Raw genomic sequence first — 24,515 nt, 5'->3', positions numbered from 1 at the left:
AATTTCAGGAATAATTTGGAGTTTTAGTGGGTGGGAGCAGCAGGAACTTGAGAGAGGACGACAGAAATGGGAGTGGGAAGGGGGGTTGTCCAAATGATATAGATACCTGGATGTCAACAGGAGAGATTTGCTACTTCTGGTGCACAAAGGAGAATCTTGGGAGATTTTTAACCAAGAAGTCGCCCCGATCAGGTTTGCAGAGTAGAAAGTGTCCAATGGCTGCTCTGGGGATGTAACCAGGGCAAGAACAGGGGTGGGGGCAGACCTAAGGGTGAAAACTGCTATTCTGGATGAGAAGCTCTTAGGAAGGTTTACTGTGGGAGGCAGGGTTGGGTCTCCGTCTCTAGAAGGCTGATATCGTCATCTCCTAGACTCCTGCGCCACCCCACTCCCGGGACCCAACTTTCGTTCGCTTGCTCCGAACTCGAAGTTTGAGCCGACAAAAATGGGCTACTGGAACCCTAATCCTGGACGAGGGGTCTGAGCAAGAGACTTCAATTCCCAGAATGCTTCGCTCTACAGCTCTGCAGGTCGCGCATGCTTCTTTTCAAGAAAGGCGGGCCAGCTCTTAGATTGATGGGACTCGTCAGCTTGGTGAAGTGCGGGAAACCTAGGGACCGCCATCTTAGCTTGGGTCAAACCAATTGCACATTTAGGGAGAAATTGGTGCTCGCTGCCTCGTAAGTTCTTAAAGGTACTGAAATAAGACACGCTCAATTATTGCAAGTCTCTTAATTATGCTTTAGGCGAAGAACGCCTTCCAATTTTCGCTCTCGTCCGTAAGTGGACCCAGGGCTACAATAGGACGTTCCGGCATGGCCGCCTTCAGCGAGATTCCGCTAGGGGTGGGGTCTGAAGTAGTCCCGCCCCTCTTGCTGGTAGGAGGATGTTTCCGCTTCCGTCAGCGGCGGCTGCAGCCTCGCTCTGGTCCCTGCGGCTGGCGGCCGAGCCGTGTGTCTCCTCCTCCGCCGCCGCCATATTGTCTGTGTGAGGAGAGGGGAGAGCGGCCGCTACCGCTGCCGCTTGCACCACAGGTACCCTGGGAGCCGCCCGGCGATGCCGTTGTGGGGTGGGGATTGGTCCAGGATGGGCAACCGGGCGCGACCGCCCCTTGAGCTGCCAGCAGACCCCCGAGCGGCCCGTCGCCCTCCCCTGCCCCCCCTACACACACACCAGCGGAGGCGCCTGCAGCCCATCGGGGAGGCCCGGGGCCACCCGACCCCCAGACCCAGCGCGGGGAGGGAGATTTGGGGGCAGATGCCGATGTGAGGGTGGGATCTAGGACTCAGGAGTTCAGCTTATTAGGGGGAAGAGGGCTGCACTGGGGCGGGGACTAGGGGGCAACTTGGAGGAGGGGGTCGCCAGAGTGGGGGAAGGAAGCTTAAGGGGTGGGGCTGCAGGGGATGCTGGGGGCCGGTTCCGAGGGGAGTGGTGCCTGCTGGGTAGGGTGGGGTGAATCCTCCCTGGGAGCCTAGCAGCTGGGGTGGGGGCCTTCCAAGGGTCCTTGACGGTGAGGCTGGGCTTCCCACCTGCTGGCTGGGCTGCAAGGTGGAGGGAACTCGGGGCGAGGTTGCGGAGGAGAAAGGAGGAGGGAACGACGAAGTGCGGTAGACGGGGTTGGAGTTGGAGTTAAGGGGTAGTTGGGAGACTGGGTGGAAGAGGAGAGAGATGTAGAATTTAAAGGCTGGCTAACAGTATACATGTGAGTGACCTTTTGAAAGAGTAGGACTTTTATTTCATTTCCCCGCCTCCCTTCCCAACCCCCGGCTTTGGAACATTTTTAGCCGAGGCAGGTGATGGGTGGAGCTTCTGTAGTTTGTTTTTGGGAAGCAAAGTCAGGGTCAGGAGAAGTTGCTTCTTGGCTATTGCTATTGTGGGAAGCAATGAGTTCCGAAAAGGAGGTGGCAGGTTAATTTGAGAAGACTCGATTATCTTTCAGCTACTGAGTGGTGTGAGAAGGGTGTGTGGGGAGAAGAAATGAAAGCTAGAGAATAAAGTTTTTTCCAAGAGTTGGAAGACCCCCCCCCGTCTAAGGGGTTACAGTATAGGCCCAGCAGTAAATAACCAGACTGCCTGGATTCTCAAATATCTGTGCTACTGCTAGAGTCGTGTGACCTAACCTCTGTAATCCTCAATTTTTCTGTCTGTGTAGTGGGTATGATAGTATTCTCTAAATTATAATGGTGAGGAGTAAGATTTGTGTCCAGTGCTTAGCAGATAGTAAGTGCTCGATAGATCATACCCTAACCAGTATTAAAAGGGACTAGCTGGTATATTTGAGGTTGCCCCATTCTGTGTGAAATTTATAGTCAAGAATCCGACAATAGGTAACCCCTCACAACGTTATCTTTGTAGTTGTTGCGGTGTTTTTGTTTCGTTGTCTTTTGGGTTAACCAGCTTGGTGGACCTTGGACTGAAAGATCAGAACCAGTACTAGTTCTCCCTCATCATTTTAAAAAGTTCACCTGCAGTTTTACCTGAATAGGTTTGTCCTTTTGTGACTTTGAAATAGGTGAGTTGCATTTCTATTGGATGACGATGGTGTATGACTTGAATGAGGAAGGAGAAAGGCTTGGAAGTTTGCTTAGAATGGTTACAAAGTTAGGTTACCTTGGGGCAACTCATTTCTAGCTGTGCCCTCTTGTGTCCTCAAGGACACAGTAGAGGAGAGAAGAGTGCATTTAACCGCATACACTGGGTTACTATCTGCCTAATGGACTGATGAATGGCCTTGCTCTTTGAGGATGAAAACAAGTGGCGGCAGCTTCTCCATAGTGTATTTTTAAGCTTTCCTATCACTTAGCCATTCTCTTCAGGGTGAATCCTTGATCTTACTGTTGTCTCAGTCTCTGAACATACACCTTTCTTTACTTTACATACTCTTGGTGAAAGGAAAATTTTTCTTTAGGTGCTGAGTTTAAAGCCTTACATAGTTTGGGTTTATAGCAGAATGCCCTCCCTCCCTTGCCAAAAAAATATGTTCCTGTTCTAATCCCCAGAATCTTTACATAAGTAACATGGTAAAAGGAACGTGGCAGGTGTAATTAAGGTTAAGAATCTTTAAAATAGGAAGACTGTCCTGGATTTTACAGGCAGGTCCAGTCTAATCACGTGGGCCCCTAAAAGCAGAGAACTTTTCTCTAGCCAGGAGTTGGGGGGGGGTGGGGGCATAAGGGAAATCAGAGAGATCTGAATCATGAGAGGAACTCCATTTGCTCTTCTTGTTAGAAGGGTCCACACGGAAACCATGAGAGGGAATGTGGGTGGCCTCTACTAGCAAAGACGAGCCCTGGTGACAGCCAGCCAGCCAGCAAGGAAAAGGAGGCCTCAGTCCTACAGCCACAAGGAACTTAATTTGGCCAACAGCTTGAATGAGCTTGGAAACGGAGTCTTCCCTAGAGTTTCCAGCAAGGAGTACACGTTGATTTTGGCCTTGTAAGACCCTAAGCAGGAGACATAGTCAAGTTCACCAGACTTTTGACCTACAGAAACTGAGATAATAAATTTCTGTTGTTTTAAGTCATTGTGGTAATTTGTTGTGGCAGCGATAGAACACTATAGATTTTGGTACCAGAAGTGGGGTACTATTACCTAAAAATGTGGAAGTGACAGAGGTCAGAAAATGTTTGAGTATGATAGGCTTAGGGACAACAGATGGTTACTAGCAACATGGGTGTTAACGCCTCTGCTAGTGAGGACTCAGGTAGAAGTGGGGTATGCATTGGGACTGGAGCAAACAGGATCCTTGTTACAAAGTAGCAAAGAAGCTTAGAATTGTGTCCTGTAGTTACATGGAAAATAAAGTAAGTGATAAACATTGATATTTGGCTGAGGAGCTTTCCAAGCAAAGTCTTGAAGTTGGACCCTGGTTAGTTTGTATCGGATGTGAGTCTGACTAATGGAGTGAACTTAGGAAATTCACATAAAGCCTTCTGGGTCCTTGAGAATTTATACTATCAGAAACAGTGACCGCTTAGATTGAAAGAGACAGTAGCAAGTTAAAGAGGGCTGTGAATCCTCTAAATTCTTGCAGGAAGCAGGCTATTAACGCTACTCAGGTGTAATTGTGCTGCTTTTTGCAAAAAAAGGCGGGGGGGGGGCGGGGCTTGGAACTAAGGGTCCAGAGAGGTAGAGCTGCGTACAACTGAGGAGTTTGCTTAGGTTTTGAAACTGCTATGGACCAACAGATCTGTTTCTCTTATATTTTCTCTGTTTGGACTGGAATGTTTATAACATTGCTCTGTGCCTGACCCACAGGGATTGTAGTTAATGTACAGGGTCTGTCCGGCAGAAGTAACATCTGTTTATGAGTGTGGTTGGTAGGATAATAGGGGTGTAATCATTTATAGTTTAAATTTGAACATTTCACCTAAAATGTCATATGGTGTGCTTGGGTGTGATATTGTTATGTTGTAGAATTACATGCTTATGATTTTGTAATAAAAGATTTTGTAATTAAAAAGGGGGTGGTGTTTATGCCTGTATTATAGTCAGAGGCACATCTATACCTGATTTAGATGGTGATGGCGTTGGATACTTTTGACTTGATGAGTTTTAGTCGGGAGGCCAGAGGGTGGATGTGGTAGGAAAAATGACACCTCCCACCCCCAAAAGATGTCCATGTCCTCATCCCTGCAGTCTAAGTTATATTAACATTATGTGGCAAAGGGACTTTGCAGATAGGAAATTACTCTATTGCAGATCATCCTGGGTTGTCTGGGTGGGTGCAGTCTAATCACATGAAAGCAGAGAACGTTCTCCAGCTGGAATCAGATTTGAGGCATGAGAGGCACTCAGCCTGCCGTCACTGGAGGGGGCCACATGGAAAGCATAAGAAGAAATGTGTGCAGACAACCAGCAAGGAAATGGGGACATCAGTCCTTTGACCAAAAGGAACTAAATTCAGTCACTGATCAGAATAAGCTTGGAAACAGATTTCTCCCAGGAAGGAATGTAGCCCCGTGGACACCTTTGATTTGCTGCCTTGCAGACCTCTAAGTAGAGAACCCACCCACCCAAGCTCACCTGACTTATGATCTGTAGAAACGATAATATTTATATTGTTTTTGATAATTTGTTATAGCAACAACAGAGAACTAATAGAAAGGTTTTGCTGACTTTATTTAAGAATCTTGCCCTGGCCGGTGTAGCTCAGTGGATTGAGCACAGGCCTGCGAACCAGAGGATCGCGGTTTGATTCCCAATTGGGGCACATGCCTGGGTTGCAGGCCAGTTCCCTGCAGGCCAACTCCCAGCAGGGGACACACGAAACACAACCATACATTGATGTTTCTCTTCCTCTCTCCTTTCCTCTAAAGATAAATAAAATCTTTTTTACAAAAAGAATCTTTGGGGAGTTATTTTCTGGAGAACAAAGGGGCAAAGATTATTCTGTAAAGTGATTTGGTCCTGGAAGACTCTGCAGAATAATGGGGTTGAGTGGAACCTATACCTCTTCCTTAATGTTTAAGTATCTGTTACTGTCCTTACTTGCAATTTGAAGGGGCTAGTTGACCAGCTTAGTAGAATGTAGATTCAAGAGCTACAGACCATTTATTAGGACCTCTATAAATTAATGATTCTCTCATGTCTATAATAAATGTTGGGTAAAAGTGGGGTTGTTTTTTTGTTGTTGTTTTGTTGTTGTTTTTAGCAGGAGGGAAAAAAACATCAATATGTGGTTGCCTCTTGTGCCCCCCAGCTGGGGACCTTGTCCATTACCTCAGCATGTGCCCTGACTGAGAATTGAACCAGTGGTTCTTGGGTTGCAGGCTGACGCTTAATCCACTGAGCCCCACTGGCCAGGGCTCTTCATTAATTTTTATTGGCCACATAAAGCAATGAGTTTGTGACAACCGTTTAAAGATTTATTCCCTGTTTTGTTTTTGTTTTTTAGAGGAGATAGAAATGGGTGGTTGTTTTTAAGAATTTGTAACCACCAATACACACAGTCTGTTCTTTCACACCTCCCATCCCAACCAAGTGAGGTCCTTTCTCCTGGTCCTTGTCATTGGAGGTTAAAAGTCAGATCTGGAGATTATAATTGCATAGTGGAGTCCTCTAGCTTTAAATATATATATATACTGTTTTCGTTCTTCAGCCTATTGAATTAGACTCTCAACTTTAAGTTGAGAAATGTGGACTCTCAACTTTACTGAGGGAGACTTCAGCGAATGGAGGAAATGAGACTGTTTCTTTTTGAATTAGTTACCTGATTACAAAATTAGAGCATTGCAGGATATGAAAGACTTTTGAGATTATTGTTGGACTTTTGGGTTTAGAAAAAAGGAAATTGGGTCACATGAAGGTTAACCAAGGCTCAACTAAGCATCTCAGCCCTAGAGCTGTCCTAGAATCCCGGTCCAGGTGATGGGGATGGATGACTTCTGAACTACAGCAGGTCCTGGAATAAATCCTTTCATTGGAAGGTTGGTGAGATGCCATTGGAACTGACTCTTGTTTATATCAGTTAGCCTGTGGCAAAATTTGGTTTCCTTTTTTTTTTTTTTAATCCTCACTTGAAGATATGTTCATTGATTTTAGAGAGAGGAAGGGAGATTGACATCAATTGGTTGCCCCCTGTACTGGCCCCGACCCGGAATCAAACTCACAAACTTCTGGTGTACGGAGCGATGCTCTAACCAACTGAGCTGCTTGGCCAGGGCAAAATTGGGTTTCCATATATGTCATTTCACTTAAAGCTGTAGCTTAGAGGTGACATTAAGTCAGGACTTACTATATATCCCTGTGCACCACTCCTTGCTTTGTCCTTTTTCTAGATTTTACCTTGTACCGGTTGTCTCTCTGTGCCTCAGTTTCTTCATGGGATAATGTATCAGGGTAATGCATGTAAAGCATGTAGCACAGTACTCAACAGAGTAAGTGCCCAAAAGATGTTAAGTGTTATGCATGATTATTGTTTGGACAGCTGTATGACTTTTGCATAACCATCACAGTACAATCTGTATAAGTTCAGAAATTAAGAACTGGTATGCTTTGGCATTGGGTTAGGTAAGGACTTAGCATTTTAAGGTAATAATGCATGTGATACTTGTTTTAAAATGAGAAGCGGGATTTGATCCTTGGTCTATCACAGTTTATTTTGTGACCTGGGCCAAGTTCAAGTTCGTTTCACAAGAGTATTAGCTTGTTCACATACCTAAATTCTTTGAATTCCCAAGATGGATGATTTAAAAAGTAGTGTATCATTTAATTGTTTTTTAATAGAGAGAAATCTAGGCCAGCTAGCTTTTCAAATGAAGAAATTCCTCTAGGGTTATTAAGGAACTGCTGTCATTGGAACAAAGGGTATATTTACATTTGGTTATAGACAGTTGACAGTTTTTCTTAACTATTTGGTATGCTCCAGCATAGAAATCAGCAGACTTAGTTGTTAGAGACTTTTTTTTATAGACTTCTCTATAATGTGAAAAAAAAGTTGTTACAAACTTTTTCACATTATAGAGATCAAGAATTGAATCTTTTTAAAAGTTTAAGGTGAGCCCTGGCTGGTGTAGCTCAGTGGATTGAGCGCGGGCCTGCGAACCAGACGATTGCGGTTCGATTCCCAGTCAGGGCACATGCCTGGGTTGCAGGCCAGTTCCCCGCAGGGGCCAGTTCCCAGCAGGGGATGCACGAGAAGCAACCATACATTGATATTTCTCTTCCTCTCTCATTCCCTTCCCCTCTAAAGATAAATAAATAAAATATTTAAAAAAAAAAGTTTAAGGTGAATGAATTCACAGTATCATGTTAGGAGTGGCATTTCACTGGTTTCTACAAATTCTGTGTCTTAGACTTAGCAACAGTTGCTATGGTGGGCAAGCTTTTTTTACATTAGTGATATAGTGTTTTCTTGCATAGAAAATACTGTGCTATCTGAAATGAAGGTTTTAGGGTTAAATACCAGGGTATACTTAGAATAATCTTTTGTAATTTTAGATGGGTCACATCTTAAATACCTTTATATTAGCTGCTTTTTTTTCTTTCTTCTTTTTACACTTTTTGGTCTTGTGGATTTTCTAGCAATTTTTTGTTAGCTGAAACAGTTTAATTTGCTTGGGCTCTGGCAGGTTGGCTTGTTTGGTTGGAGCATCATCTCTGCACCAGAAAGATTATGGGTTCAACCACTAGTCAGGGCATGTCCTGGACATTTCCCTTTCAAATTGATGTCTGTCTCTCACCCCACCCCTCCCTTCTCTCTCTGTAAAATCAGTAAGCACATCATCGGGTGAGGATTTTTTTAAAAAGTTAATCTGTGTGGAAAAATGAGCACTTGAAATTTTCTGAAGTTACGACGGATGCATTAATGGGCATTTCTCAATTTAGTTACCTCATTAATGTTCTACAAAATTTAAGAAAGCAAACCTGTTAAAAACAAATTGATAAATTGTTTTCCTAAAGAAATGAAATCGTGTCCTATTTCAAAGTACAAAATAGCTATTTGGGGCTATGCAATTTGTAACCAGTCAGAGATGTTACCCATTCAGCAGGCCCTCCCTCTCTCAGTGCCTACTACATTTCAGACAGGTGCTGTGCTAAGGGTCTCTAGATTGTCCCTATCCTCAAGTTTACAGCTGAGGACATTTTGTAATAATGCATATGTCGTCCACAACTTAGCATTCTGAGATGTTTTCTTAAGAATGAAAACTCCGATTGGTTTTTGTATCTCAGGTAGTTTCTGAAACAACTACAGAAATTTGGGGGAGGGAGTTGAGAATTTCTCATTCTTCTAAATGAGAAAAATAGAATTTTCTATTCTGAAAAATAGAATTTTTCAACTGACATTGCTTGCTGTGCAGGGGCACAGAATTGTTGGGGAGAACTCCGGCTTTAGGGTGAGGCAGACCCAAGTTTGGGGGCCGTTACTTAAGGTCTCTCGAGCCTAGATTTTTGTCGTCTAAACAATTGAGATAACTACCTTGCACAACTTAATTATTAACCTGTAAAATGGGGGTTAGTAGTACTTAGTTATTAACCCTCACAAGTGAGGATTAATGACGGGAGCAGCAGATAATGTTATCTCAGGGTTACTGTGAGGGCTAACAGAGATAAGTTTCTGAAATGCTGGCTACCTGACTAATGTGAGTTCTTACCCTTTACTGCCAGTAAAGACACTATGTCCATTGTCAGTGCTACCACTCTTTTTTCCTTATTTTCATTTTCTGCTGCCAGGAGTACTTGTTTTTTAATGAGGCCTTTTGACCTGGACTTCCTGTTTCTGGTGTGGCCTGCTGGTTCGGGGAGGTTCTGAATTGCTGTTGTGGAAGGGTGGGTCACTATGCAATCAAGCCCAGTGTAGCTGCCTCAGTTACTCGTGTACAGTGCGAATTACCAGAGTGGCTCTCTGGGCCTCGTGAATATTGGGTTCTCTTGCTTCTAGACAGACGAGTGAACCCCGCCTCTGATTTGGGGAATGTTCAAAGTTTGCTGTCCTGCAGTCTTGTGAACCTGACTCAGTGGTCTTATTTCTTGGTGGTTCTTTTTGATTGCAGTTTGGAGAACTTTATCCGCATTGACATCATCCATGTATCCTGTTCTCCTAGGTAATGTACTAATTTGCTTTCTTGTTTGTTCTGTATTCTTAAATCATACACTCCTTAGGTAGGGAGGGAACCTGTCTTTATCAGTAGTTTAAAGTGGTTAATGTGTTCTGGGTGTTTATGACTTGTTATATAACATGACTACAAATATCCGTATCCTTGGAGTTTTTTCTTCCGTCATTTAAAGCCTGGTTTTTATACCATAGTGGCCTCATAGTGAAGAGAATAATGAAGACTTCTCATTGTTGAAGCTCGCATGCTCCACCCTTCTCCTCTTGCCTCCACATTTAAACCAGCCCATTTCATCGTGTTTATGATAGGCTGTTACTGAATCAGCATGCAGAATTAGGGAGAGTTGAATTAGTGAAAATAATTATTTAGTTTGAATTCCAAGCAGAGCTGGGTTCAGATCTGGCCCTAGCCACTTAGTAATCCTGTGAGTCAGGCCATTGAACTTCTAGATGTGTTCGTTTCTAAAATGAGATGTGGACCCTGGCTGGTGTAGCTCAGTGGATTGAGCGCAGGCCTGCAAACTAAAATGAGGTGTGCATCTCATACCAGGCCTGGCTTATTAGAGGTGTTCAAATGATAGCAGTAATTATTACATACGTAAATGCTGGATTATACTTTAGATTACTCTGGGTCTCAACTGAAGTTTTCTGTATTTGCTTCCAAAGAATTGTGGTCAGTGGAATAAAGTATCAGACTGTGACTTTATTTTCCTGCGTTGCCTGTTTAAAATATATACGATGACATCTTTCCCCATCATTCATTATATTCTATATTATCGGAGACAGTGCTGGACTGAGACTCTGTCAGCTGTTTGAGGTAGAACTGCATGGATTCGTGTTGCACTGCTTGGGTTTTCGGATAGTGCTTCCCTCCAGTGGAAGGCCCCTCTGTTGCTTTATTATTCATGTAGCATTGGAACTTTGATTCCTCTTCTGATTTAAAGGTGAAGAAATGAAATTCACACAGAGGGTCCAAATGTTTTTGTTTTGTTATTTTGTTACTCCATACGTGCTGGTTTGTTTTATGGAAATGTTTTTTGGAAATGTTTGCCTTCTAAAATAACAATGTTGTCAGTTTTGTCAATGGGAATAAAAACAATGCTCAGTGAGTGATATGTTAAAATTGTAGTGTTTTAAATATCCTGTAAGTTTAAGCACGAAGTAGCTTAATGGGTTGTCAGGTGTTAACTGTGAATGTTTACAGTTCTGAATTCAGCTCTTTGGGGGGGGGGGGGGGGNTTTACAGTTCTGAATTCAGCTCTTTGTGGGGGGGGGGGGGGTGGAATACCTTGTTGGCTTTCAACAGATTGTTTTCTTGCTTACTCAGTGTGCACTTGGAGTCTTGGGATTTGAAGGTCAGAATGGGTTAGGGAACCTGTTAAGGAGCCACTGGTTAACCATTTTTACCTGTATAATTTTCTCCTATTTAAAAAACACCACCACAGCTTCTTTGGCAGTAGTCTGATAGATGAGAAAGAATGTTCTTGGCCACGTTTACCACCTTAAGTTGAAACAGGAAAGGAGAATCATAAAGCGTGGGGGCTGGGGAGGAGATAATTTCATTTCTTTTGGCTCATTCTTCCAAGTTAGGGTTAAAAGGTTTAGTTTGTGTTTGTTGTTTTAGGTTTGTTTTGGGGGTGTTTTTTTTAAGCTCTGTATAATTTTTTTTAAGATTTTATTTTATTTAGTTATCTTTAGAAGGGAAGGGAAGGAGAGGGGGAGAGAAATATCAATGTATGGTTGCCTCTGGTGTGTCCCCTGCCAGGAACTGGCCCGCAACCCAGGCATGTGCCCCAACTGGGAATCAAACCGCGATCATCTGGTTCGCAGGCCCGCGCTCAATCCACTGAGCCACACCAGCCAGGGCTGTTTTGGGTTTTTTGTTCCAAAGACTTCCAAATACATGATCTCCCAGAAGAGACAGTAGCTCATTAGTTGTCATATCTGGATAAAACGTGAAAGGTGCAAAGATGATCGCATAGCTCTTGAAATAAGGGGAGTTATGAAATAGTTTTCTCAACCTGTGTCGACTTTGACTATTTAGCTCATGATCTCCATAGGTCATTTAAACCAGAAATTTTCAGTGAGTGTATATATCAGGATTCACAGATGTGTGGAGATTCTGATCCTGTCACTCCACTGGCCGTTTGTGGCAGGTACAGGGCATCTGAGTCAGTGACCTTAGGTCTGAAAGTATCAATTATTCCAGTGTGCCATACAAGTATTATTTTTTTCTCTTGTGTCCTGAGTTTTTAAAAAGCTGTGAGCACTAATTTAAAAGTTCAGTAATGATATCTTAGCAGTTTTAAGATTCAAGAGGCCATCAATCTTAAAATCTGGGCTTTGGGTTCAGAAAAGACCCTTTTTAAGTATCTCTCTAATCCTTAAATTTGCTTTTCATATATAATGCAAGGGATATACTTAAATGTAAGACACTATATGATTTGTTTGGACACTTAGGAAGAAATTCAGGTTCTTATTTTTTAAGCAGTAATGTGAAGCAAAGGTAAAGTTCCCTTGTGTAAACTCTGTGTCCTCACCTGACTGACTGAGGCTGACGTTTTGTTAATCATTCATCAAGCTCCAGGCTCAGGCTGGAACATAAATTGAAGTCTAAGATACATTGTCTTATTCTCTTCCCTCAGGAAAGAATAGGGTATACTTAGTTTAAGAAATCTGATTGTTTAATATTTGTGTAAATTCACAAGTTAACTTTTAAAATGGATGTTTTACAGTGTTAAAAATGTTCGTTTCCTTTTGTCTGACTCACCGATTCTTAATTTTGCTGGGGTTTACTGATTCCTCTGAGCCTATAATAAAAGCCATAGATCTTGTTTTTTTTAAAAATGTGCCTGCACGTGTTATTTGATATATACTTACAAGGGGTTCGTGGACCTCTGATCTCATTGATGAACTGCATTTTCAGTGTCATAATTTGCTTTGTTCAAATACTAGTTTTCCCTTTTTATTACTTTTAATACTGTAACATTTGCCTGATTTGTCATTTGCCACAGCATTATTCTTCCCACAAGTGTCTCTGGGCCATCTTCTACATGCCCAGACTCCCAAGGATGCAGTTTTTAGAACCCTCAGAGCTTTGTTTAGTTAGGGGTGGGAGCGTGAACGGCACAGTGGCAGTGCTAGGTGGAAAGGAAGCCAAGAGTGCTTGCTGTTGGAGTACAGAGGGGGCTTGACCGTTAGATTTTTTTTTCTCGTAAATCTACCGTCAATTGTGTTTCTTTTTTTTTTTAAGATTTTATTTATTTTTTTAGAGAGAGGGTAAGGGAGAGAGAAACACTGACTGGTTGCCTCTAGTAGGTTCCCTGATCAGGAATTGAACTGGCAACCTTTTACTTTGCTGGACGATGTCCAACCAACTGAGCTGCATGGGTCAGGGCAGTTCTGTATTTCTTGACAAAAAGCATATTGTGGCCCTGGGTGGTGTGGCTCAGCGGAGTGAGCACCATCCTGCAAACCAAAGGGTCACTGGTTCAATTACTGGTCAGGGCACCTGTCTGGCTTGGGGGCCAGGTCCTCAGTTGGAGGGATGTGAGAGGCATCAATGGTTTTCTCCCTCTCTTTCTCCCTCCCTTCCCATCTCTCTAAAAATAAGTAAAATTTTTAAAAAAGAAAAGAAACAAAATCCCAACATACTGTGAAGTGTTCCTAATGGAAACTTAAATCAAGGAACAAATAGTCTTTTTATTTATTGTTGTTCAGTTACAGTTGGCCCCATTTCCCCCGTTGCTCTCCCCTGCCCCGTCCAACCCCTGCTCCTGAAGATAGTCCTCACCCCATTGTCTGTGGGTCCTTTGTACATGTTCTCCTTCCTTCCCCTATTATCCCCCACATCCCTCCCCCAAGGAACAAATAGTATTTTATTTTTAGATGGAAGGGAGGGAGAACGAGGGAGAGAAACATCTATGTGTGGTTGCCTTTCATGCGCCCCACACTGGGGACCTGGCCTGCAACCCAGGCATGTGCCCTGACTGGGAATCAAACCCAGTGGTTTGATTGCAAGTCAGTGGTTTTGCAGGCTGGTGCTCAGTGGACTGAGCCACACCAGCCAGGATAGGAACAAATTGTCTTTTAAGTTGAGAACTTAAATGTGCTTGCCATTGCTTGTGATAATACTGACCATTTTCTTTGCTCGTGTTTTTTCCCAGTTACCTTTTTTAGCATGTCAGTTTATATATTATAATTGTATATATTTAGTGTAGACCAGGGATTGCTAACTCAGATATCCACAGAAGTTGGACCAGTAAGCTAAATTAATAGAATTATCCAGGTTTCCAGAGAATTATCCTGTCTCGTTTCCAGTGGATGGGTTTTATAGTCCATTGTTGGATACTCATAGCTCAGCAGATCAGAGTGACTTTGTCAGTGCAGGAATACAAAATCATCGTTACCAGACAGACCTACCTCCCTTCTTTCGAGGTCAGTGTTGGCAACTAAGTCACACTTAAAAATAAGCATCACAGAACATTTTTTAAATCCTTACCTGAGGATATGTTCATTGACTTTAGAGAAAGAGAAAGGAGGAGGGGGAGAGAGAAACATTGACCAGTTGCTTCCCACGTGCTCCCAGACAGGATCGAACCTGCAACCCTTTTGGTGTACGAGACAATGCTTCAACCAAATAAGCCACCTATTACAACTAAGCCATTAGCCAGGGCTATTACAAAGCATTATAACATCTAATTCAACTTAATAGCTGATTCACTTTCTAAAAACACTGAAAAAACCTGTATAGAAATGTTCATGGCTGTATTATTCATAATGGCTGAAAAGTGGAAACCTGAATGTCCATCAACTGATCACTGAATGAACAAAATGTGACATGTCTATGTGGTGGGTTTAGCCATGAAAAGGAATGAACTCCTGTGAATAAAACTACAACATGGATGAACCTGGAAAACAAGCAAAATGAAAAAAGCCAGACATACAAGGTCACATACTACATCACTTCATTCATATGCAATATCCAGGATAGGCAAACCCACAGAAACAGAAAGCAGGTGAGTGGTTGTTCGGGAGTAGGGGCAGTGGGGTATTGGGTGACTTTGGGGGTGTGGGCAATGTTCCGGAGTCAGATAGTGGTGGTGATTGCACATTGTGAATATGCTAAACACCACTAGATGGTGCGCTTTAAAATGGTGAATTTTTTCATGGTGAATTTTATGTTACGTGGATTTTACCTGAATTTTAAAAATTGGGGAGGAAACATACTGTGTGAGCCAAATAGGACGTAAGTATTTGCTGTAGAGCAGAATGAATAGGCTGTGAATCTAAATGGAATATTTTAAATCACCTCTCTGTGACATGGTAGCAATTACTGTGATATATTTGCCTTCTGTAACATGGGAAGAATAGTCCCTAGGTCTTGGACTTGGTAGGTTTAGAAGTGATCAGTATAAATCCCAAGAAGCAGTGACTTGCTCATCATAGACATTCACGTACATTTATAGTTGGAAACCAGCCAGTGTTTGCCACCTTCAGTTCCAGCCTGTGTTTTGTTGCCAAGTCTAGGTCGGCCTGCACTACTAGTTATTGCTTATCCATCACCTCAAGAGGTATGGTTGTCTCCTCTGTAATCTACTTCCGGGGCAGTAAAGGGAGGAGTGGGAGAGAGTATCATTCCTTATATTCCGCAGTTTCTTCACTGTAGTCAGATGCTGTGAAATGACAGATCCAAAGTCATATTTTGTTCTTAGTGGCTCCAAGGTTCATGTCTTTCAGTAACAGTACTAAATGTTTTCTGTAGCTCTGTCAAGGATTGTTGAGCACTGTGCTCATCACATTGGGTAAATGACATAGCCTCGTGGAAGCTTATGGCCTAAAGAAGCATCTTTCACATATTGACTGGTTTCGCATCTCTTTGGGAAGTGATAGTATGGTTTGTATCTCTGGCATTAGTGTGTGCTAACATTTATATGTAAGACTGAGAGCATCTTTAAAATCAGTTACAGATTAAATATCTACCATACAGCCAAACAGGTTTTCTTAATTTTGAACAGGAGAAAGTCTATATGTAAGCAAGGTTAATTTTTGCCCCAAATATTGTTTCTACTTACTACTGTCTTGATATTCAGTTTTTCAAACATTTATGCAACACCATGCTAGGCATCGCGATAACTGCAGGGCACATATACTAAGAGAAGTAAGAGTCCAGGTTCTTGAGTTCATTATCTGCTGAGGGAGAAGTGTGTAAACAAAATACACGTGCTGACATCATGAGTACTCGGAGGTGCTTTGGCTCCAGAGGAAGTGCTTTCCTTATTTTGGAGAGCTGTGGAAAGGCTTCATCTGGATGTAAAACTGATTCTTGGAGGGTGAGGAGTCCCCCTAGAAAGCAGGATTAGAGGGTATTGGAGAGGGTAGGGAGTGAGGGGAGGAGTGTATTCAATACTCACTTGCTTAACATTTACAACGTTTGTGACTTTTTAGAAGTGTTCTGAAAGTGTTATGCTGTGCAGTAGAAAGACATTAGGATAGAGCGGAGGTTGTGAAGTGATACCCAGTTACAATACAGATTGGACTGGTTATGGGAGTGTTCGGGGTTTGTGCTCGCACGTGTGTGTCAGTTTTGGCAAGTCTTTCCTCTGGGAATTTCAGATTTACTGGCATAAAGTTGTTCATGTTATCCTGTGTTAAATTATTCGGTGTTTTAGGACAGTGTTTTGGGATATGATAGGGTTTTTTCCCCTTAAATTTAATTTTTACAGTTAATATACAATAAAATTGATTCGTCATGTTTTCAGTCCTGTGAACTATATCACACACGTAGAAGGAAGGAACCACCATCACAGCCAGGACACTGAGCCCGTGTTAGTCACACCAGGTCTCCCAACCCTGTTCTCTGGCAGCCTTCATTCTATTCTCAGTTAATGTAACTTTATGTTTTCAAAAATGTTATGTGAATGGAATCAAACAATATATAATATTTTGAAACTCGCTTTTTAAATTTTTTAAATTATATTTTATTGCCTTGGCTGGTGTGGCTCAGTAGATTGAGTGCCAGCCTGTAAAACAAAAGATCGCCAGTTCAGTTCCCTGTCAGGGCACATGCCTGGGTTGCAGGCCAGGTCACCAGTAGGAGGCATGCGAGAGGCAACCACACCTTGATGTTTCTCTCCCTCCCTCCCTTCCCCTCTAAAAATAAATAAATAAAAATAAATTGTATTTATTGATTATGCTATTACTGTTGTCCCAATTTTCCCTCTTTGCCCCTCTGCACCCAGTACCCCCACTCCTTCAGCCAATCCCCACACCATTGTTCATGTCCATGGGTCATGCTTAGGTTCTTTGGCTACTCCATTTCCTGTACAGTAGTTTACATCCTCATGGCTATTCTGTAACTACCTGTTTGTACTTCTTAATCCCCTTTCCTCTTCACCCATTCCCCCACACTCCCTCCCATCTGGCAACCATCAAAATGCTCTCTATATCCATGATTCTGGTTCTGTTGTTCTTATTTGCTTTGTTTTTAGATTTAATTGTTGATAGGTTTGTATTTTCTGCCATTTTATTGTTCCTGGTTTTGATCCTCTTTTTCCTAATAAGTCCCTTTAACATTTTATATAATGATGGCTTGATGATAATGAACTCATTTGGTTTTTTCTTGTCTGGGAAGCTCTTTATCTCCCCTTCAATTCTAACTGATATCTTTGCTGCTGGGTAGAGCAGTCTTGGCTGTAGGTCCCCACTTTTGATGACTTTGAGTATTTCTTGCCAATCCCTTCTAGCCTACAAAGTTTCTTTTATTTTTATTTTTAAGAGTTTACTTATTTATCTTTAGAGGGGAAGGGAAGGAGAGAGGGAGAGAAACATCAGTGCATGGCCGCCTCTCGTGCATCCCCTGCCGGGAACTGGCCTGCAACCCGGGAATCGAACCGCGATCGTCTGGTTCGAAGCCCCCCACCCCCACCCCCCCCCGCTCCCCCGCTCCCCCGCTCAATCCACTGAGCTACACCAGCCAGAGCACCTACAAAGTTTCTTTAGAGAAATCAACTGACAGTCTTTAAAAAAAAAAGATTTTATTTATTTATTTCTAGAGAGAGGGGAAAGGAGGGGGAAAGAGAGAGAGAAAGATCAATGTTTTTTGCCTTCCACATGCCCCCAACCAGGGACCTGGCCTGCAACCCAGGCATGTGCCCTGACTGGGAACCAAACTGGCAATCACTTGGTTTGCAGGCTGGCTCTCAATCCACTGAGCCACACTAGCCAGAGCTCAACTCATAGTCTTATGAGAACTCTCCTGTAGGTAACTTTTTCTCTTGCTGCTTTTAAGATTCTCTGTCTTTAACCTTTGGCATTTTATTTTATTTTATTTAAATATATTTTATTGATTTTACCATTACAGTTGTTCTATTCCCCCCCCCCTTCATTCCCCTCCACCCGCACACTCCCTCCCCCACCATTCTCCCTCCCCTTAGTTTATAACCACGTGTCTCAACTTCTTTAGATTCTATATTTCCCCCACTATTCTCGCCCTCCCCCCTATCTATTTTCTACCTACCATCTATGCTATTTTCTGTGCCTTCTCCCCCTCCCACCCCCCTGTTGCTAACGCTCCATGTGGTCTTCATTTCTATGGTTCCACTCCTGATCTAGCTGTCCTCTTGGTTTGCTTTTGTTTTAGGTGTGGTTGTTAATAACTGTGTGTTTGCTGTCCTTTCACTGTTCATATTTTTCATCTTCTTTTTCTTATATAAGTCCCTTTAGCATTTCATATAATAAGGGCTTGGTGATGATGAACTCCTTGAACTTGACCTTATCTGAGAAGCACTTTATCTGTCCTTCCATTCTAAATGAAAGTTTTGCTGGATAAAGCAATCTTGGCTGTAGGTCTTTGGATTTCATGACTTGGAATACTTCTTTCCAGCCCCTTCTTGCCTGTAAGGTCTCTTTTGAGAAATCCGCTGACAGTCTGATGGGTACTCCTTTGTAGGTGACTGTCCCCTTATCCCTTGCTGCTTCTAGGATTCTCTCCTTCATTTTGGCCTTGGCTAATGTAATTATGATGTGCCTTGGTGTGTTCCTTCTTGGGTCCAACTTCTTTGGGACTCTCTGAGCTTCCTGGATTTCCTGGAAATCTATTTCCTTTGCCAGACTGGGGAAGTTCTTTATTATTTGTTCAAATACGTTTTCCACTCGTGGCTGTTTCTTTCCCCCTTCTGTCTTTAACCTTTGGCATTTTAATTATGATGTATCTTGCAGTGGGCCTCTTTGCATCCATCTAGTATGGAACTCTCTGTGCTTCCTGGACTTGCATGTCTGTTTCCTTCACCAAATTAAGGAAGTTTTCTTTCGTGATCTTTTCATATAGATGTCCAACTTCTTGCTTTTTGTCTTCTCCTTCTGGCATTCACCCTATGAGGTGAAAGTTGGACCTCTTAAAGTTGTCCCAGAGGCTGCTTAAACTATCTTTTTTTTTTTCGGGGGTGGGGGTTTCTTGTTCTGAGGGGAACTCTGCATCTGATAGAGCTTCTCCCCATTTTGTTTAGTTCTTGGGGAGTTTTCATTTATTCTTTCATTTGGGCCATGTTTCTTTGCTCATTTCAACAGCATCCCTGTGTGTGTTTGTGTGTATGAGGTAGAACTGCTGTGACTACCTGTCTTCATAGTGTGACCTAATGTAGAGGTGTCCTGTAGTGTCCATTGGCTCAGCCTCCCGTCACCCAAGCTGGGTGCTTGAGGTGTGCCTTTGGTGTGTGCTGAGTACATCCTCCTCTTACATTGGAACCTTGATTGCTGTTGGCAGATCAGTGGGAAGGATTTACCCTGGCCAGAGACTGGCTTCTTTCACTCAGCATATTGCTTTTGAGATTCATAGACATTCTTTTTTTTTAATATATTTTATTGATTATACCATTACAGTTGTTCTATTCCCCCCCTTCATTCCCCTCCACCCGCACACTCCCTCCCCCACCAAGATTCATAGACATTCTATCAGTGGTTAGTTCCTTTTTATTGCTAAAAACTATTTCATTGTATAGATGGACCGCAGTTTATCCACTTAGTTAATAAAGAATAGTTAATATTCTTTGATTATGAATAGAGCTTCTACAAATATACATGTATAAGCTTTTATGAACATGAGTTTTTATTTTTCTAGAGTAAATAGCTGTGAGTGGGATTGCTGGGTCATATGAAAAATATTTTAACTTTATAAGAAATTACCATGTAATTTTATAAGGTGACTGTACCAGATTACATTCCCACCAGGAATCAATTACATAGATTCTGTTACTCTGAATCCTCTTCATCTTATTGTCAGGTTTATTTTATTTTTTTTTAATTTTAGCCATTTTAATAGATCTGTAGTGTGTCTTATTTTGATTTTAATTAGACTTCCCTAATGATTAAAAATATTTTGCATCTTTTCATGCTTCTGTATATATCTTGTGAGGTATCTTCAGATCTCTGGCCAATTGTTTAATTGGGATATTGTTGAATTTATTATAGGTACAAGTCCTTTTTTTATATATAAGGTGTACAGTTTAAGTTAAAGTTCATAATTTTGCAAATGGGTGTCCAAGTTTTCCAAAACCACTTATAAAAAAGATTATCCTCTATCCATTGAAGTGCCTTTGTATCTGTGTCAAAAATCAATTGGCAGTATTCATGTGGGTCTTATATCTGTGCTCTCCATTCTGTTCAGTTGATCTGTTATCCCTTTACTAAAACCACACTAATTTTTGTAATTGTAGCTTTGTAATAGTCTTAAAATTAGATGATTCCTCCAGCTTTATTCTTTTTAACTGTTCTGGTTATTCTAGTTCATTTTGGATTTCTGTTTTAATACAACCTGTCACAGTATTTGCCTTTTACCTGAATAATTTATTTCATTTATATTTAATGTAATTAGCCCTATTTCTGTTTAACTTTTCTCTCTTGTGTCTTATGTTCTGTGGTTTTTTCTTATCTTTTTTTTCTATCAGTTTTTGGATTCTTTTTATCATTTCACTTTCCCCTCTATTTCTAGTTTGAAAATGAATGGTGTTTTTGTTCTGTAAATAAATACCATCATAGATATTATAACCTGGAGCCGTAAATATCAAAGTCTGTTATTAGTCGATGTCGATGTTTATTGGAACTTTCACGTAAATGGTCCTCTTTTTTTGCTCATTCTTTTCTCTCCCAACTCAAACTTTCCAAATGGGATTATGTTATCCTCTTTTTTTTAGAGATATTTACTGGATAAAGAATTTTAACTTGGCAGAGTACACTGCAGGTATGAAACTGTCTTGGCTTCATTGTTGCTTTTGGAAAAATCAGCTGTTTCTCATGTTGCTCCTTTGAATGTAATCTGTCTTCTCTGTTTGCTTTTCAAATTTCCCCTTGTCTCTGTTTTTTTCTGCTGTTTTGTTATTATATGTTGTAGATTTCTTTTTATTGATCTGGTTTGTAATTTGTTGGTTTCTGGAAGGTGATTATATCTGGTTGCTTCTGGGAAAATGTCAGCTGTTACCTATTCAAATATTGCCTTTGTCCTGTCCCTTTTTCTTTATTGTAGCACCAATTAAAAGTACACCAACCTTTCACAGTGTTACTCTTCTCTTATTTTTCGTTAGTTTTGCCTTCTCTGCTACACTGTGGGTAATTTCTAGCCTAGTTTTTAAAGTATCCTGTTCTCTGCAGATGTTCTGAAACATCTCTTATCCTATAAGCACAGTTACTTCATAGTTTGAGTACAATAAGAATCCGAAGTTTCTGTGGGGTTTTTTTCTGTTGTCTATTCTTTTTCTGCCATTTTTTACTTTGGAGTCTTTTCTTTAATGCCTAGTTAGTTATCTTTGATTACAAGATGGATGTTGTATTTTAACAATTATTTGTGGAAATTATTTAAGGGCCAAACATAGGAAGGTACTTTTCTCCACCAAGAGCTTATTCATATTGGGTATCTGTAGACATCACTGGTCCAGGGACCACCTTAAAACAAGCTTCAGATCTGCTATTCTTCCTATAGGGCTATAATACTTCTTTGGATCTGTCACTGCCCCAACCCTGATCCCATCCACCCTCACCTGCGGATTGTAACTCTGAAATCTCAGCTCATGCTGGAGGGATTCTCCTATCAGATTCTTTATCTTTTTTTAAAAATATTTTATTTATTTATTTTTAGAGAGAGGGGAAGGGAAGGAGAAAGAGTAGGAAGAGAAACATCAGTGTGTGGTTGCCTCTCATGAGTCCCCTGCTGGGACCTGGCCTGCAACCCAGGCATGTACCCTGACTGGGAATCAAACCGGCAACCCCTTGCTTCACAGGCCTGTGCCCAATCCACTGAGCTACTCCAGCCAGGGCCAGATTCTCTATCTTAGAGCACTGGGCTTTGGTTTCTGTCAGAACAAAATTCTAATTTTTAGGGATCAACAGACCATTTGGGCTTGCTTACTTGCTTGCTTCTCTGGGTTCTCATTTTCTCTTCACTTTTGGCTATAATTGCTTATATGTTTTATTTATGAAAGAGAGAAAAGAGAAGAGGCAGTGTGTATGTGCGTGTGTGTGTGTTTAATCGATTCTTTTTGGTTCTTCACATTGGGAGGGTTGACCCAAATAAGCCCGCCATTACTGAAAATAGGAATATTATCTGGAAAAATCTTGGTTTCTTACTTTGAAAACTGAGAACCTCTAATCACACTTTCAAGGATCATCTACACCTCCTGGTTATTTGTCCTTTCTAGGCATTTTGCTCTGTGACCTCTGCAGTGAAACTAATTTGGATGAGGAGTGGAGAAAGAAAGAGAATGAAATCTGAATTGCAGTAGTTGTGAATTAATGGTTCTATTTTTTTTCTTTTAGGCACATACTGTAACAGTCAAGTATAATGTACCAGTATTCTCCAAATCAGATATAAAAAGGTTGCTGATCCGATTTGCTTCTCATAGGGGATAACAAGGTGTGTCAGCCTTTGGCAGTTTTAGGGTCAAAATTATAGCTGTTTAAAAATCTTAACTTGCTGCCCTGGCTGATGTAGTTCAGTGGATTGAGTGTGGGCCTGTGAACCAAAGGATCTTGGTTTGATTCCCAGTTAAGGCACATACATGCCTGGGTTGCAGGCCAGTTCCCAGCAGGGGACACACAAGAGGAAAACATACATTGATATTTCTCTCCTTCTCTCCTTCCCTTCTCTAAAGATAAATAAATAAAATCTTTTTCAAAATCTTAACTTGCTTATTTTATTGTGCTTTACAATTTCTTGTTTCAGTGTTCTTCACCTGAGTAATTCCTGTACATTCTTCAAAACTAAGCTTAGATGTTATTTTTGTCCCTGATAGCTTTTCCCCAGATTGGTAGGTGACTTAAATTCCCTTCAGTGCCTTCAGAGCACTAGGCCTTATTTCATTTAAGCACTGATCACTTAGGAGAGTAATGGTCTGTTTTTTTTTTGTCAGAGGACTTAGAGAAGGAATTCCTTCTGGGCCACAGGCACACATTTCCTAGTGCATAGTAAGTGTTCAATAAATGCTTACTGAGTGAACATTATGCTCTTGGTTTAAAAGGAGAAGAATAGTAGAAATTAAAGGCACCTGTGGACATTTGAGACAAGCATTCCAGGTAGTATTAACTACTTAAATCCTTTTTTTTTTTTTTGGTGTCATGTGGCCTTCTAAGCAGTGCCACTTTTTTAAAAAGATTTTTAAAAATATTTTACTTATTTATCTTTAGAAGGGAAGGGAAGGAGAGGAGAGAAATACCAATGTATGGTTGCCTCTCATGGGTCCCCCACTGGGAACTGGCCTGCAACCCAAGCATGTGCCCTGACTGGGAATCGAACCGCGATCCTTTGGTTCACAGGCCCGAGCTCAATCCACTGACCTACACCAGCCAGGTAAACAGTGCCACTTTTGAAAGGGGAAAAGGTAAGTTTGTGAGACTCAGTATTTGTCTGCTTCTATAAGAAAGCATGAACATGTGAGTAGTTACACTTTTCCCTGAGTTTGTTCCACAAATCCTGCCTCTCTCAGCAGCATGCACTGCCTGGTTGCTAGGAAGAGCTCACGCAACTGCTGTTCTGCCCACAGGAGTCCTAAATCATGCAGACAGGGCAATATAAGTGCATTCCTCCTCCTTTGCCTTAGAAATCTTTGTCCTGTCTGGATGATTATGAGACTCGGTTCATTCACTGTGGAAGATCTAGCAATAGCAGGATTTTTATTTTTATTTTTATTTTTTTTTTTCGTTTTGAAGATAGTGACTCTGGTAAACATGAGGGTTATAAGAACTAATAAAACTATTGCAGTTTGAAAGTGGACTTAACTTTTTAAATTTAAAGTTCCAGAATAATCTTTACAGTTCTAATACTAGAAAATTAATCTATAAAAGTACATTAGAACAAATGAGTAATTGACTTGTACAGTTTCCTGGTATTAGACCATTTACTAGGCCCCCAATTTTCTTCTTAGCTGCCAGATTGAAAAGTAGAAATCATATAGAATAGAAGAGAGTAAAGAGAGAGACTGGCTGAAAAGGGCAAGAGAAGTTTGTATAGAAATTAATTCTATTATATTCCATTTATGTCAGTAAATTTCTGATTTTGGCACTGTGTATTTTAAACTTATTGTTTAAAGGAGTTTCCATTTCCTTGCATCTTATAAAGAATAGGTTAAGCCCTGGCTGGTGTGGCTCAGTGGATTGAGCGCCAGCCTGTAAACCAAAGAGTCACTAGTTGGATTCCTAATCAGGGCACATGCCTGGGTTGCAGGCCAGGTCCCCACTGGGCCACACGAGAGGCAACTACACATTGATAGTTCTCTCCCTCTCTCTGTCCCTCACTTCCCTCTCTCTAAAGATAAATAAATAAAATCTTTTAAAAAATATATAATAAAGAATAAGTTAAGCAATGAAATAAATTATCCATGTAATTGGCTTTGGTTATAGGTGTGGTCTGACTTTAGTAGGGAAAATTTTATTGAGAAGATAATTTTTCATAGTTTAAGTTTATTATAATTGGCTTCTG

The 24,515-nt window shown here is 41.4% G+C and overlaps 1 protein-coding gene across 2 annotated transcripts in view; it reads left to right on the top strand.

Annotated features, from left to right (window-relative positions):
- The first annotated feature begins 904 nt into the window (after positions 1 to 904).
- The window catches only part of CSNK2A1 (casein kinase 2 alpha 1), a 55,880-nt gene continuing 32,269 nt past the window's right edge, over positions 905 to 24,515 (top strand). Inside the window, exon 1 of one of the 2 annotated variants that reach the window (XM_037044258.1) lies at positions 905 to 1,034. The gene's annotated coding sequence lies outside the window, so the exon portion shown is untranslated. The remainder of the gene's footprint in view (positions 1,035 to 24,515) is intronic. The other variant, XM_037044259.1, reaches the window with a different exon arrangement.

The sequence above is a fragment of the Sturnira hondurensis genome, unplaced genomic scaffold (genome assembly GCF_014824575.4).
Source record: "Sturnira hondurensis isolate 20B ecotype Veracruz unplaced genomic scaffold, ASM1482457v3 Scaffold0004136, whole genome shotgun sequence".
NCBI lineage: Eukaryota > Metazoa > Chordata > Mammalia > Chiroptera > Phyllostomidae > Sturnira > Sturnira hondurensis.
The sequence above is the reverse complement of the archived record's forward strand: the minus strand, read 5'-3'. Positions and strand labels throughout refer to the sequence as shown.